Source organism: Canis lupus, chromosome 18 (assembly GCF_003254725.2).
Source record: "Canis lupus dingo isolate Sandy chromosome 18, ASM325472v2, whole genome shotgun sequence".
Classification (NCBI taxonomy): domain Eukaryota; kingdom Metazoa; phylum Chordata; class Mammalia; order Carnivora; family Canidae; genus Canis; species Canis lupus.
The window spans coordinates 51,683,107-51,698,844 of record NC_064260.1 but is presented as its reverse complement, the minus strand read 5'-3'; the positions used below and the strand labels follow the sequence as shown (position 1 = coordinate 51,698,844).

General features: G+C 46.8%; 2 long non-coding RNA genes across 2 annotated transcripts; both read left to right on the top strand.

The window, feature by feature from the left end:
- Positions 1-7,469: 7,469 nt before the first annotated feature.
- Positions 7,470-8,388, top strand: LOC125752986 (uncharacterized). Its single transcript, XR_007403750.1, has 2 exons — positions 7,470-7,819; positions 8,081-8,388. It is a non-coding gene; the product is annotated as an uncharacterized LOC125752986 (long non-coding RNA).
- Positions 8,389-9,258: 870 nt separating this feature from the next.
- On the top strand, positions 9,259-10,772 carry LOC112659502 (uncharacterized). Its single transcript, XR_003136358.3, has 2 exons — positions 9,259-9,398; positions 9,819-10,772. It is a non-coding gene; the product is annotated as an uncharacterized LOC112659502 (long non-coding RNA).
- Positions 10,773-15,738: the final 4,966 nt, after the last annotated feature.

Below are 15,738 nucleotides of genomic sequence, written 5' to 3'. Positions count from 1 at the left end.
AAATTATTCATGAGAGGCACAGGCAGAGGGAAAAGCAGGCTCCTTGCAAGCAGCGTGATGCAGACCTTGATCCCAGATCCTGGGATCATGCTCTGAGCAGAAGGCAGACACTCAACCGCTGAGCCACCCAGACATCCCAGCAGATATTTAAATGTCAACATTTGCATATTTATTTTAACAGGTATTCAAAAATTGGTGATAATTACATATTTCCTCTTAAAAATATTTTTTTCTCTTAATTGAAATATCCCACACATACTATAAAATTCAGGCTTTTGAAGTATATAATTCAGTGGTTTTTAGTATATTTACTGTGTTTGCAACCATCACTACTATCCATTTCCAGAATTTTTCCATCTTCCCAAACAGATGTCTGGTACTTATCAAACAGTAACTTCCCATCCTGCCTTCCCGCTGGTCCCTGGTAACCTTTATTCTAGTCTCTATCTCTATAAATTTGCCTGTTCTTGGTCCCCATTCTAGGTACCTCATGTAAGTGAAATCCTAAGGTATTTGTCTCCATCTTTGTTCAGTTAGCATAATGTTTTCAAGGTTCATTCATGCCAGGGCGCATAACAGTTCCTTTGTGAGGCTGAATAATAGCTCATCGTGTGGCTAGACCACATTTTGTTTATCCAGTCAGCAGTTGGACATTTGGGTTATTTCCACATTTTGTGGGATTATGAATAATGCTGCTATGAACTTTTTATGTGAACATGTTTAAATTGTCTTCGGTATGTACCTAGGAGTGGGACTGCTTGCTGGGTCAAATGATAACTTTAACTTTTTGAGGAACTGCCAAACTGTTCTCCAGTGTAGCTGCACATTTTACATTCCTGCCAGTAACTTTTGAGAGTTCCAGTTTCTCCACATCTTCAACACTTGTTCTTATCTGTCTTTTTTTGTGGTTTTTATGTAAGCTCTAAGCCCATTGTGGGGCTTGACCTCATGACCCAGAGTCGCATACTCTTCCAACTGAGCCAGCGAGGCACCCCTCTGGCTTTTCAATTGTAACCATCCTAATTAGTGTGAAGGAGTATCTCATGTAATTTTGATTTGCTTTTTTCTGATGACTAATGACATGAAACACCTTTTCATGTGCTTGTTGACCCTGTGTAGATCTTTGGAGGAGTATCTACTGATCCATTTGTTCCCTTTTTATTGGGTGTTTATCTTATTGAATTGTAAAATTCTTTGCATATTTGGGATACTAGACCCCAATCAGATGATTTGCAAATAGGTTTTTCCCTTCTGGGGGTTATGTTTCTACTTTCTTGGTAGTGTTCTTTGACATAAATTTATTTTTTATTTTATTTATTTATTTATTTTATTTTATTTTAAAGTAACTTGATTAAGGGGAAAAAATAGGACTGGCCATATTCAGATGTGGCAAAAAATCTCCAGGTATTGTGTGAATGATTGATGTTTGGGAGCAGAGAATAGAGTGTGACCCAATCCTGTAGTGTGATGTGGGATTACTTACTCTGGTGTGACCTTTCACATACAGTGTCCCCAAATGTCGCCTGGTACTTGTGTTGGGATCATCTGTCAGTTTTGTTTTGTCTTTTAAGTCTGTAATAGATATGGAATTTATTCAACTGTCTTTCCTGCATCTTTTTAGATGAGCATCCAGTTTTTCTCTCACTTTCTCATGATTAATTGCATCATGGAATATTAAGCCTTCCTAGGATTTCTGAGACAAACCATTCCAGGCCTGGAACTTTATTCTGTCACCACAGAAATGAATCAGAAGGTCCACTGCAACTTAAGGGTGCTGTCAGGTAGGTGTTGGTATCAGGATGTTCAGAGAGGCATAGACACCATTAAGAGTGGTGGCTAAAAAAAAAAAATGAGTGGTGGCTAATGGGACGCCTGGGTGGCTCAGTGGTTGAGCATCTGCCTTCAGCCCAGGGCATGATCCTGGGGTCATGGGATCAAGTCCCACATCCGGGACTTGCATGGAGCCTGCTTCTCTCTCTGCCTGTGTCTCTGTGTCTCTCATGAATAAACAAATTAAATCTTTTAAAACAAAAAAGAACAGTAGCTAAGAGCAAGCTTTGAGCTGGACCACTGGGTTTCTGGTCCCTGCATTGCCACTTATTAGCACATGACTTTGGCAAATTTCTTAAATCCTTGAAGCCAGTTTCCTCAATAAGATGGGGACAAAAATAGAGCTAGAACATAAGTTGTGGTTTGTGTAAAGCTGGAATGAGGTTGTGTGGCCCAGGTGCTGGGAGTGAGGGGTGCTGCTGTCACTTGTCCTCTACAGGGCAGACTGAGCGAGTTCCCCCTTCACCCAGAACAGTGTTCTGTAACACCACCTGGGGCTATCCCTTCTCTTTGGAGATTCGGTGATCTCTAAAAACTTTCAGATTCTTCTGAGTTACATGCTAGTCCATATTTCATTATAAGTCAGTTTTTCAAAATTAAATTTTCTAAGAAAATTGCCATTCTCATAGGTATTAGTGGAGAGCATTTTTTAAAAAGATTTATTTATTCATTAGACACACAGAGCAAGGGGGGGCCGTGCAGAGACACAGGCAGAGGGAGAAGCAGGTTCCATGCAGGAAGCCCGATGTGGGTCTCAGATCCCAGGCCCCCAGGATCACACCCCGGGCTGAAGGTGGCACTAAACCACTGAGCCACCCGGATTGCCCCACATTTTTTTAATTATTTTTGGCATTTTAATATTTTTATCAAGAATTTCCACTTTTTATACCTGGATTTTATCTGAAACAGACTTTCAAGAAGCAGATTTAGATAGAATAAGCAGTTCTGCTCTCATGTTGTAATTTATCAGTTCTTCAGCTTTGCTTGGACATTGTTTTGTTACACTTTTTTTTTTTTTTTTTTTTGAGTCTTGCATTGCATGCCGAATTTCAGGCAACGTACAGTAATGGATGGAGGCTGTGGCAGGAAGCAGTCATTCCTGCTCCAGTCAGGCCACCACCCGCTGTGATTGTGGACAAGGGCCTCAGATACCAGGGTGTGGACTCTTTCTAAGGGAGACTACTGATACCACCTCAGAGGCTGTACAGGTGCCAGGTAGGAGCTGGAGCCTAGCAGGAGCACGGGAGGGAAGAGCTACCGGGAGTCTAACAGCTATTCCAACAACCTCCTCCATGTTGGCCAGATTCTGAGCTGGTCTCCACATGCACAGGGAAGTGAGATGAATGGCCTTGCCTTCCTCTGGCACCTCTGTTCCATGGAGGACAGGTCTCAGCTGGTGATTATACAGATCATGAGTGAACACAGTGCAGTAACAGCCACAGGGAGTACAGCCTGAGTGAAGAGAGAAAGCCCCAACCCAGGGAGGGGGCCTTTGAGCTCTCACTTGAAGGGTAGGTGAAGCTGTAAGGAAGAGCATTCCCAGCTGAGAGAAGGGCATGAGCAAAGCCTCTGAGCTGTGAAGGGAATTTGGCTCCCTTTCTTCATTGCTTAAGGTATGATTATTTTTATACATGTTCTGTGGCATTTGAGAAGGTATTCTTTGTCACGTTCTGTATTTTGGATCAGTCCCTCTAGATGGCTTTTGGTCCAATCCAAATCCCTACTATATATCCTTGTGTAATGAGAAGAAGGGTGATGACATTCCCCATGCACCCACCCAACTGCTTACCAATTTTGTTCTATGTGTTTTGCTGCAGTGTATTTGGTACTTGGAGATTCCAGGCGGCACAGGCCACCCCTGCTGTGGAGCACTTGATGTTGGCAGTGCCAATGGGAACCTACACCCTACCCTGTCCCCAACCTGTCTTCTCCTTTGCATTTGAATGAAGTGCCTGTGTGTTGGAATTTTCAGCTGGTGAATTTTGAAACTATTTTTACATCTCTTTTCTGTTTCCTGCTCATATACGTGTTTATCTCACAGTTGTGATTGGGAGTTATTTTGCTTCTTTCGCTTCAGCCTCTGTTACGGGCACAGTTCCCCATGCTGAAATAATCCACCTGTTCTAGTTGAGGCCTGCGGAGGGGGGCATTCCAGGTTGTGAGCCTGCCCCTGTCCACTTGTATTTTGTGGCTATAAATTACAGGGTCACAGACATCTTTGGGCAAATTCGACCTCAAGGCTGCTTTTTGTGTGTATTTCCCACCGGCCCAAGGGAAGGGGCAGGCAGTTGCCTGGTTCTCTGCTTACTGCTGTGTCCTCTAGGTGGTTCGAAAGGGCCAATTATGTGTTCTATTTACCCTGCCAACAGTTTTTGACTCTGAGTGTGTCATTTTAACATTTGCCAGCATCATGTTTCCCTGTGTAGACCACTCTGGGTTTTCAAGTACATATCTCGAGCGTTTTGTCACTAACATGTTGAATTCATTCTTTGCTCGTCTTACAGAATATGTTTTGACTACCACCCCTACCCCACCCCACCCCACCCCACCCCCATTTCTGAGGCCTTTTAAGGCCAGAGCCTTGTTGCTTCATCTCAGGTTGGGACTTAGATGGCTGTTTCCTCTCTCCTGCTGCAGTAAGTAAGTGCCTGTGCTCTGTGGTGTGTTTGGGGGCTGAAGCCTGAAGGGAGGCCACTGGGGAAGCTAGGAGGTGTCGGGGGGGGGGCACATAGGGAGATGGGGTGAGGGGGATAGAAGCCTGGCTCTGAGCCCACCCAGTGGCCCCCCAGACCTGGGGGTGTGAGAGAGAGAGAGAGTGTGTGTGTGTGTGTGTGTGTGTGTGTGTGTGTGTGTGAGAGAGAGAGAGAGAGAGAGAGAGAGAGAGAGAGAGAGAGAGAAAGGGGTGGTGGGACTGGCTCTGCTCTAGTTCCTTAGGACTGGTCCCAGAGGACCCTGTTCTCAGCCTGACCTGATGCACCTGTGTGACCCTGAGAACAGGTTGCAGGCCTCTCTGAGCCTCTCAGCTTCTCATCTGGACCCTGCTGTGGAGGGGCCACTGAACTCCTCAGGGTCAACAGGAGAGGTCCAGCCGCCTCCATCCCCTCCATGAGAGCCCAGGCCAGGACTCCTGGATGAGGACCGCAGAGCTTGTGAGGGTGCTTCCACTGGACCCGCTGTGGGCCTACTGGGGCAGAGCCTGGCCTGGGAGCGGCAGGTGCTGTGGGCAGCAGACTGGGAGGGTGGCCCGGGACGGGAAACTGACCAAGGGTCTAGGGTGGGCTTCCTGTTCCTCCTGTTCTTTTTTTTTTTTTTTTTTTTTTTCCTCCTGTCTCTTGGGGCCCAGGTGACTTGGACCCGTCCTCTCGGGAACTCGATGCCTCCTCCCCATGAGAGGCGGGTGGGGGTGCTGTGCTTCTAACTTCATTTTCAAGCAGTGGCAGTTCCCAGGAAGGACCCCACAGTGGGCAGTGGTGGAGAGATGGAGGATGGAAGGTGAGACAGGTGAGCTAGTCTGTGTGGCCCCACACAGTAGGGGCACAGCAGACTTGGAGGACCATTGGCATTTGAACTGGACCAGGGTACTTGAACTTTCCCCTAGTTCTTAGATTTCCTCTTCCAATGAAAAACTTGAGATTTTTGCCTTCAAATATAAAAGTGATCTGCATAGAGTTAAAAATTCAAGCCATGGAGAAGGTATAAAGTGGAACTTAAATCCCTCTCGCTTTATCCATCCCAGCACTACTACACAGAGGTGGCCTCTCGAGTTTCTTAGGATCTTTCTGGAAATTTCTATATACATACAAAGGCTTGCCACTGTCCTAGAGTAGGCAGGACCATAATTTGTGGTTCAGTTTTTCCTCTCACTTCCTGATCTGAAGCTGGGATATGCATCCAGCATAACAAGAAATCTGTAGCCATAAAGCCAGGGGATGCTCGTCCCCTTGGCTGCACCTTGAAAGGGCCCTCAGGGTAAGAAAGGCTGAGCCTGGGAGGGAAGGAGGGAGGTGTGGAGCCGCCGCAGGTGTTTCTTTTACTGGATGAGGCTCATGGCCACATTCAGGTTTTGCTTTTCACCTTTGAGTCTGTGCGAAAACAAGGAGGAAAAAGCAAAAGACGCTGGTGGTGGCACGCCCAGCACTGCTGGGCCAGGGTTCAAGTCCCTGTGGCGTCCCTGCTTCCTTCTTGCTCCCCGCTCTGTGGTCCTGAGGGAGGCATGAGGGCCAGGGCACCTGGGCCTCCCTCCACAGTCCCCTCGCTCACCCCTTTGGAGGGCTGGAGCCAACCTTCAGGGGGCTTCCGCTGCTCTCTCCCTGCCCTGAGCCACATGGAAAAGATGGATCAGTCCCTTTGAGAGGAAGTGAGCTTAGGGGCTCTGAACCACAAGGCTGAGGGGCCCACCTGGAGTGACCACATTCCTCAGGGTGTGCTCTCCACCTGGCCTCTTCCATCTGAGGCTCCCAGGACCAACTCACCACTGCCCTCCACCTCCAAGGACCAGGACAGCTCTTCTGGGAGGGCAGAGTGGATGAGGTCAGAGGCAGAGCTCTGGGCAGGCAGGTCAGGGTGTGGACTGGCCTTGGGGAAGCAGAAGGGAGGGGCCAACTACCTGACTCTGGTGCCAGGGTGGGCACTGAGGGGTATTAGACTGCACTCTCCAGGTGCCTGGGACCTGGAAGAGGGTCCCAGGAGACCCCCCCCCCCCCAGATCAGGACCCGGCAAGGGCAGTGTGCTATGATCCTAAGCAAGTTCCATGCAAGCTCACAGGAGCTGCCACCTCTCTGTCTCTGGGATTCCTTTTGCCTCTCTCCCAGCTTTGGCCAGCCTCCCCTATCTCTCCCCTACACCCCCAAAAAGGTCAGAAGATCACAACCCATTTCACTGGCCATGATGCTGATGCTGTCTGCACCATAGAACTGGGCTGCCTTGTCTCCAGCCTGAGCCCGTGTTTCCCGGGAACCCCTGCTGTCACTGAGATAATTTCTTCCTTCCACAGCCCATCTCATCAGGAACACTGGAAGCAGAAGGGGAGGTGAGCAAAGTTGACCTAGGAGGCAAGGCAGGCTGGGGGCTCCCCGACCTCTCAGAGCCGGTTTAGAGTACCACATCCTGGTCTCAGCCCAAACTCAGGTCACATGATAAGACAGGTCCTCTCCAGATATCTTGGATCCTATGAGCTGGAGGGGACACCAAACCTGGACAAGCCTGAGGGAAATACTGTGTGCACGGCAGAGGGAGGAGAATCGGGACCCACGGAAGGGCACGAAGCTGCTCAGCTTTGGTTAAGAGAACCTCTTAAGGGACCTTGCCAGGCACCGGGCTGGTTCAGTCGGTGGGACAGAGGACTCTTGATCTCAGAGTCGTGAGTTCGAGCTCCACACTGAGGGCAGAGTTTACTTTACTTAAAAATCTTAATTTTTTTTTTAATTATCTCTACACCCAGTATGAGGCTCAAACTCACAACCCTGAGATCAAGAGTTGTACCTTCCACCAACTGAGCCAGCTAGGCCCCTCCCAAAACATTTCTTAGAAAAAATAAGGGACCTTGACTTGGGCCCTTCCAAAGGAGAGTGATGGTGGGTTTGTCATCATCTGCAGTCCCGCGGCCCCGTGGCAGGTTTTGGTGGTGGAAAATTGTCCTCTGGATCTGCTGTTTCTGGCAGAGGTGGTGAGAGGAGGCAGCAAGAGGATGAAGTCTTTGTGGGTGGCCTGTTGTGTCCAGCTCAGCATAGCAGCCACGAATGTTTCCCAGGACCTGTGGGCTGGTGCCTGATACAGGGAAGATGAAGAGCAGTTCTGAGGGACCCAGTGCAAGCATGTTCCCCTTTCATAGCAGGAGCTCCACAAACTAGCACTCAGCCACAGACTCCAGCATGTTAGGGTAACTAGGCAGCCCTGGCTCTGTGTCTGAAGCAAAGAAACCACCATCTTCCTCGCAGCCACTGGATTCCAAGGTTGGGCAGAAACTCGACAAGTGAAAGAACATTCCAGGTAGGGAGCAAAGCAGAAGCAAAGACCAGGAGTCTAGACTACTGGGTTACAAGGCTGGAGGAGGGCTGGCTTCTGATGTGTCTGCTTCTATCTGTGAGGCTCAAGTGAGTTGTGTTTGAAGAGTTCATAGAGATTGTAAACCGTGGAGCTGGGCTGGTTCCAAAGTCTGAACCATTATACCAGGACAAGATCAAAAGTTTTCAATATTTAAAAAAGTCTACCTTTCTAATACAGGCTTTTCCTGGTTTTGGTTTTATGCAGACATACCCAACACCATGCTAAGTGAGAGTCCTACATAGTTCCTGCGATCCTGAAAGACAATATTACCAGTTTCACAGAAGAGTCAAGCCCCAAGGATAAATTCTCAGTTGGGATTCAGACAGGATTTTTTCCTACACTCTAGGATATAACTATTCTACCTTAAGGATCCTCTTGAGCCAGCGCCTGGCTGGCTTAGCTCAGCTTCTGCCTTTGGTTCAGAGTCCTGGGATGGAGTCCCATGTCCAGCTCTGCTTCTCCCTCTGCCCTTCCCCACGGTTTGTGTGCTCTCAAATAAATAAAATCTTAAAGAGGATTCTTTTTTTTTTTTTTTTTTTTTTTTTGAGTATTTCTTTCCAACACAACATCCTAGTGCTGGGATGAGGCCTGAGGGTTACAATGGAATAAAGGCTTGCGAACACAGGGTAGGATGGCAGTCCCATTCGGTCTGCACCCTGCCCCCAGTCTAAGAAAAGAGGGTGTCCAGCTGAACATGCAGTTCCTTATAGCTGAGGCCACTTGGGACCTCCCAGCCTCATCCTCTCTGAGTGGGACCTCTACATCCTGGCCACGCATGAAGCCCCAGAGTCGTGTGGTCCCTCTCTCCCATCTTTTTAAAAAGATTTTAAGTGATCTCTACACCCAACTTGGGGCTCAAACTCACACCCCAGAGATCAAGAGTCGCAGGCTCCTCTCACTGAAGCAGCCAGGCACCCCTGTCTTGCGCTCTTTACCACCTCCCCTCTTGTTCTGCACCCTAACACTGTGCTTAAACAGATGTCCACCTCTAATGAGAAAACGAAGTTCTGGCGGGGACGCCTAGCTCAGAGGTCGTCCCGACAAATAGCTGGACTTCTGAGTGTCAGGCTAAGGGGCTGCCATCATCTGCCCCGTCCCCCAGGGTGCAGAGAGCCCGCGTCTCAGCATCGCGAAAGGTGCCTTCAGCACTGGACACCGCTTTCTGGCCTGCAGCCTCCAGAGGAGGGGGAGAGGAGGCGGGGGGAGGAGGGGGAGAGGAGGCGGGGGAGGAGGGGGGAGGAGGCGAGGGGAGGAGGGGGGAGAAGGCTGGAGGAGGAGGGGGAGAGGAGGTGAGGGGAGGAGGGGGAGAGGAGGGGAGGGGAGGAGGGGGAGAGGAGGCGGGGGAGGAGGGGGGAGGAGGCGGGGTGGGGGGGAGAGGAGGCGGGGGGAGGAGGGGGGAGCAGGCGGGGGCGGGCAGTGGCGCCAGGCGCCCTGGGTAGCGGGGGAGGTAGTGCGTGGGTGCGTAGCCTCCGCTTCCGTTTCCACGGTCCGGCGGCGCGAGGCGGTGTCGCAGGTAGCACAGGTGGGGAGCGGCAGCTGATGCCTGAGGGGCGGGCGCAGCGCGGCTCAGGGGGCCTGGGAAGCAGGGCGTGGGCCGGGCACGTCCTCACGGTGGGCTCCGGCTAGCTCTGCCCGCACGCGTTCCCCTGGGATGCTGTCCCGGCACAAGTGCTCTTGGCGCCGCGAACTGCCCTGGACCGCACAGCCCTCCCCTGCGCCTCCCATCGGCTGACTTCGCTCTTCTCTGCCCGCGAGTCACTGACGTGCAGCTCCTCGTCCGCGCCTGGGAGCTGCACACTCTTGAAGTGACTGGTCTGGAGGCCTTTGCTCACATCAAGGCGAAGGCAATAGTGTATCCCTGAGCTTCCCTACCCCACGTGCCTTTGCCTGGCTTCCTGTGATTTCCTCAGACAACACTCTTGACTCTCCTTTTCTTCCCTAGACCCATGTAGCCTCCCTGGAGGGCCACACCACTGAGGATAAAGTCGTGCTTCTGGCAGGTTCTCCCCTGCCGGGTGAAGCCATCCTGGGTCAGTGTGGGGTAGAAGCTCTGGCCACCCTGGAGATGGTTGGCCGCATGCTAGGAGGTGACTGGGGCCACAGAGGCCAAACTGCTGCCACGGGGCTGTTTACGATCCTTAGACTTGTTTGCCTTTCACAATATCTAATATTTTTTGCTTTAATTTACAATATCTAAAAACAGGCTGATTTTGTATTTAAAGTACAGTATCTGCTTTTGCTTCAAAAATTGGGAAGATCTGGTGACAGTGGGCCTGCGTTCCCACATAGCAAGAGTCCACCCCAGCTGAGTAATGGCTGCTCCCTTTGGAAGGTTTTACAGTTTGCTGCAGTTTCCACTCCTCCCTCCTCCACTCCTCCAAACCAGTATCAGTTACCATTTATCATCAGCTTGAGCTGTTGTTTCTCTTATAGTAAAGAGACGTGAACTCTCTTTTTGTACCTATGTCTCTGTCAAAGTGGGAAAACGAAAAATGGATCAAGAGCGCTGCATGTTTCAAGAAAAGTGGGAACCAGCATATTTCTTTGTGGAAGTTAAGAATAGTCCTGTGTTTAGTATGTAACCAGACTTTGTATCAAAAGAAAACAACTTAAGACACCATTATGAAACAAGCCATAAAAAAAAAAAAAAAGAAACAAACCATAGTCAGAATCTTGATTGGTATATGGAAAAGATGCGTAATGAAAAACTAAAGGGACGCGTGGATGGCTGAGTGGTTGAGCATCTGCCTTCGGCTCAGGTCATGATCCCGGGGTCCTGGGATCGAGTCCCACATCGGGTTTTCTGCATGGAGCCTGCTTCTCCCTCTGCCTATGTCTCTGCCCCTCTCTCTCTTTCATGAATAAATAAATAAAATCTTTTTTAAAAAAACCTTAATGAACTAAAAAGAGGACTAAACTTTCTTCTGCATTTATCATTAAATACAAATAAGGTAAACGATGCTGCTGTGAAATGCAGTTATGTCATAAATGAAAAAATTGCCTGGGCATCAAAACCTTTTATAGATGATGAGTTTATCAAAGACTGTCTGTTGAGTGCAGCAGAAATCATGTGTCCAGAGCAGAAACAAGCATTTTCAGACATAAAAATCTAAGTGGAAACACTGTTGCTCATTGAGTAAAAGATATGGCTGAGAACCTACAGGATAAGTTGCAAGAAAAAGTGAAATCATTTGTGACATTTTCTATTGCAGTTGATGACAGCACATACATAAATAATACAAGCCAGTTAATTATATTTATCTGGGGTGTTGATGAGAATTTTGACATCACTGAAGAACTTTTGGACATGGTGCCCATGACAGACCCAACATCTGAAAATGACTTATTTTTATATATCGAGAAAAGTCTTGAAAAGTTTAATGTTGACTGGTCAAACTAGTAAGTGTAACCACAGATCCTACTCCCGCAGTGGTCTGTGATAACACTGGACGTGTTGCAAAACTTAAATCCAAGGTCAAAAAGTTTTTCAAAGATGCAGAACTTAAGTCTATTCACTGCATTACTCACCAAGAATTGTTTTGTACTAAAAAGTTAAAATTAGAACATGTCATGGATATGATTAACACAGTGAACTGGATACGCACTCGTGGCTCCAACCACAGGCAGTTCAGTGCTTCGCTTGAGGAACTGGATGCACGATCTGGTAATCTTTTATATAAAGGGTAAGGTGGCTTTCTCATGGCATGGTACTGAAGACATTTTTGGAATTAATAAAAGATATAAATTTATTCATGTCTTCCAAGGGAAAACCCCTTTCCCAGCTCACTAGCGAAGACTGGATCAGAGACCTGGCCTTTTTGGCTGACATTACAAACCACCTAGACACTTTAAATATTTCTCTGCAAAAAAAAAAACAAAAAAAAAAACAAAAAATAAAAATAAAAAAAAAATTAAAAAAAAAAAAATAAATATTTCTCTGCAAAGACGTTCACAAGTGCTGACACAAATGTTATGATTCAGTTTGCTCTTTCCCAGCAAAATTGAGTGTTTGGGAAACTCATTTGGCTGTAAATAATCTGGCTCACTTTCCTACACTGAAATCAATTTTAAGAAATGAGAGTGATGGCTTAATCTATGTCCCCAAAATTGTGGAGCCAAAAATTGAATTCCAAAAAAGGTTCTTTGACTTCAAACATTATGAAAATGAACTCATATCGTTTAGCTCACCTTTCTCAATTAACATTAACGGTGTTAATGAAGAATTACAAATGGAAGTTATTGAACTACAGTGTAATACCGTATTAAAAACTAAATATGGGGACACCTCAGTGGCTCAGCGGTTGAGCATCTGCCTTCGGCTCAGGGCGAGATCCTGGGGTCCGGGATTGAGTCCCGCATCAGGTTCCTTGTGGGGAGCCTGCTTCTCCCTCTGCCTGTATCTCTGCCTTTCTTTCTCTCTGTGTCTCTCATGAATAAATAAATAAAATCTTAAAAAAAAAAAACCTAAATATGATGACATTGGAATACCAGAATTCTACAAATACCTCAGCAAAAGTTACCCTAGATATAGAAACCATTGTGCAAAGATTCTGTCCATGCTTGGAAGCACCTATGTTTGTGAACAACTGTTTTCTGTTATGAAATTGAGTAAAACTAAATTTTGCTCCCACTTAAAGGATGCAAGATTACATTCAGTTCTACACATTGCAACTCGGAATATGAGACCAGACATTGACATCTTGGTACAGGTGTCAGGTTTCTGGTTCTAGGTCAAAGAAATAACAGATTATGAACAAAAATTTTAATAATTAAAGATTTCTATTTTTCAGTGTGTATTTTAAATTTTTTATCTTTGAAATATCCAACATCATAAAGTTTATATGTTACATGCCTGCACTGTGGTTCAATTAAAAAAAAAAAAAAAAGTTTAGGGACGCCTGGGTAGCTCAGTGGTTAAGTGTCTGCCTTCAGCTCAGGGTGTGATCCTGGGATCCGGGATTGAGTCCCCCATCAGGCTCCTTACAGGGAGCCTGCTTCTCCCTCTGCCTGTGTCTCTGCCTCTCTCTCTGTGTCTCTCATGAATAATTTTTTTTTTTTTAAGTTTAGATTTTTTTTTTTTTTTAAGTTTAGATGTTTTTTTCCCCCTCCTGGCATTTGACTTTTTATGTACCAAGCCTATTTTACTTGCTTTTGTATCTCCCTTGGCTACCCAACTTTAGTTTGAGACTTCTGCCTAATGGAGCTGGTTACCATAATTAGTTTTTGTTTTTCTGTTTTTCTCAAGCCATGGAAAAACTGTCATTTGCTGCCTTGAGCAAAATGTCTGAGCTGTAGAATTTCTGTGGATAATGTTTGAGCCAGGTTGTGCTAGTTATCAATTTCTTGCTTCTCAGCTCCAAATTCATTCTTCATTGTCTGCTCTTCAAAAATGGATCTGGGCCCTTTAAATATCTTTCCTTTGACAGCAGGCATGATGTGAAGCTTAGTCAGTGGAGGGCACTGGAGACACACTGCAAAAAGAAGGAGGTTTCCTTCCTGGTTTGCTCATTTGCCGACTCCTGCAGTGCAGATGGCTTCTCTAGCACCAATCCCCTGCAGTGCCCAGCAGTCAGCAGCACCCAGAGCCAGCAGCTTTCCCTGGCTTACTTCTATAGGCAGTTTTATAATGAAATCCTTCTGGTGAGACACTTTCCCATGAAGAGCTTTCCCCAGTATCCTAAAGGGGTGATTTCCAGCAAATTCTGCCATTCGGCAATAATTTCTCGATATTTATTCTGTATGTATTTCATAAATCTGAACCATGCTCTGAAATCCAAACCACGTTCTTTAAAAAAAATTTTTTTTATTCATTTATTCATGAGAGACAGAGAGAGAGAGCAGAGAAAGACAGGCAGAGGGAGAAGCAGGCTCTATGGAGGGAGCCTGATGTGGGACTTGATCCCAGGTCTCCAGGATCACACCCTGGGCTGAAGGCGGTGCTAAATCGCTGAGCCACCCGGGCTGCCCTCCCCCCACAAAAGAATTCTTACCAGACAGTTCATAATTTTTATATTAAATCACTGTTTAAATTCTTGTATGGTTTCTTCTGATTGGACCCTGACTGATACAGGTCCTATTTCTTATCTCTCTTGGGATTCCCCTCAAATAAGCATATTTGGATTCTGGGCTACAAAGAGAACAAATGTCCACATACACAGGCCTTTGCCTTTCCTTGGGTCAGCAAGTCACTTAATGGAAAGGAGAGGCCTCTGGGACCCACAGCATTTAATTAGTCATAAGATTGTCATTATGTGTATAATAATTGGTTATAACTCATCACTATTGTACTTCAACTATAACCTAACTTGACAACAGAAAAAAATAATTGGGCCCATTCAACAAATACTTGTCAACAACATGTCATGTGCAAGATCCTACTCTTGAGTGTAGGCTGGTTCTGTCATTTGTTCATTCCATGACCTTGAGCTGGTCATCTTGTCCCTCTGATCTTCACCTTCACCCATGAAATGAGGCTATTACCACATGTATTAGTTGTTACCACATTCAAGTCACCACAAAGTATAGTGGCTTAAAACAACAAATATTTATTATCTCACTGGTTTCTTAGGAATCTGGCAGTGGCTTAGCTGGGTGGTTTCAGCTCAATGTCTCTTAAGAGGTTGCAGTCAAATTATCAGGTATACCTGCAGTCATCTGAAGGCTTTAGTGGGGCTTTATCAGATCCCCATCTCTCACGACTTCTCTGAGAGAGTCAGCTACCGTGTTGTGAGAAGTCCTGTGGAGAGGCCCATGTGGTTGTAGTCAGATGTTTGCTGAGGCTGAAGTCAACCTGAAGGCTCAGCGAGGCTGCAAGTTCATGATGGCCCTTTCACAGGGCAGCCACTGGTCCTGGGTCCTGTTGAAGCCGGAGGCCCTGAGGCCGTCGATAACTTCTCCAGCACAGGAGTCTCAAGGTAGTTAAGAACAGAATCCAACACAGGCCATGTCTCCCTCCCCTGACATTTCCTTTGCTTTTGTCTCACCACACTGGCAACCCTCTTAGCCTTCTTTATGGTTCTGGTTCACCTTCCAAATTCTAAATGTTTAAGCTGCTCAGGGTTCTGCACTTTTCCATTTATATTTCTTCCATTGGTGCACATGCCCTGGTCTCCTGGCTTTAAATTAGTATTAATATGCTACTAATTCCCAAATTTTTATCTCCAGCTAGACCCCTCTTCCCTAACTCCAAAATGGAGCTGCTGGTCTTTACTCAAAATCTACTCCTACTGTAGTTGATGGCAATTCTCATTCTGCTGCTCAGGCTGGAAACTTTGGAGGTTTCCATAGCCTTTGAAAATTGCCCACTGGAATCCCTGGTGACACTGGGGAGAGCCCTTTGATGGCGTGACTGGGGGCATATCAAAACCACTTGGCCATTTATTTAGTAGGTACTGACTGTGACACAGCTGTTGGTGAGATTGCATTGCTGGGACTGGGCAAGTCGGCAGGGTACTACATAACCAGTAGCTAGCCTTCCACATCCCAGAAGGGAGCTCTGAAGGCCTCTGAGCAGTTAAAATCAGAAGCATGAGATGGAAGAACATAGCTCCTGGAATCTCCACCTCAGAGCTACTGATTGCTGTTTTATATACATTGGTATCAAGTGGAGTCTGATTTCTAGGATCAGAGCCACTAAAACAAGAAGTTACCATGCTGTAGCAGAACTGTTACAGGTGGGCAGTTCATTGCGATCCAAAACAGGAAAATTATTAAAAAAACAGAGTTCAAGGGGCACCTGAGTGGCTCAGTCGGTTAAGTGTCTGACTCTTGATTTCAGCTCAGGTCATGATCTCAGGGTTGTATGATCAAGCCCCAAGTCGGGCTCTGCACTGGGTGTGGAGCCTGCTTAAGACTCTCTTCCT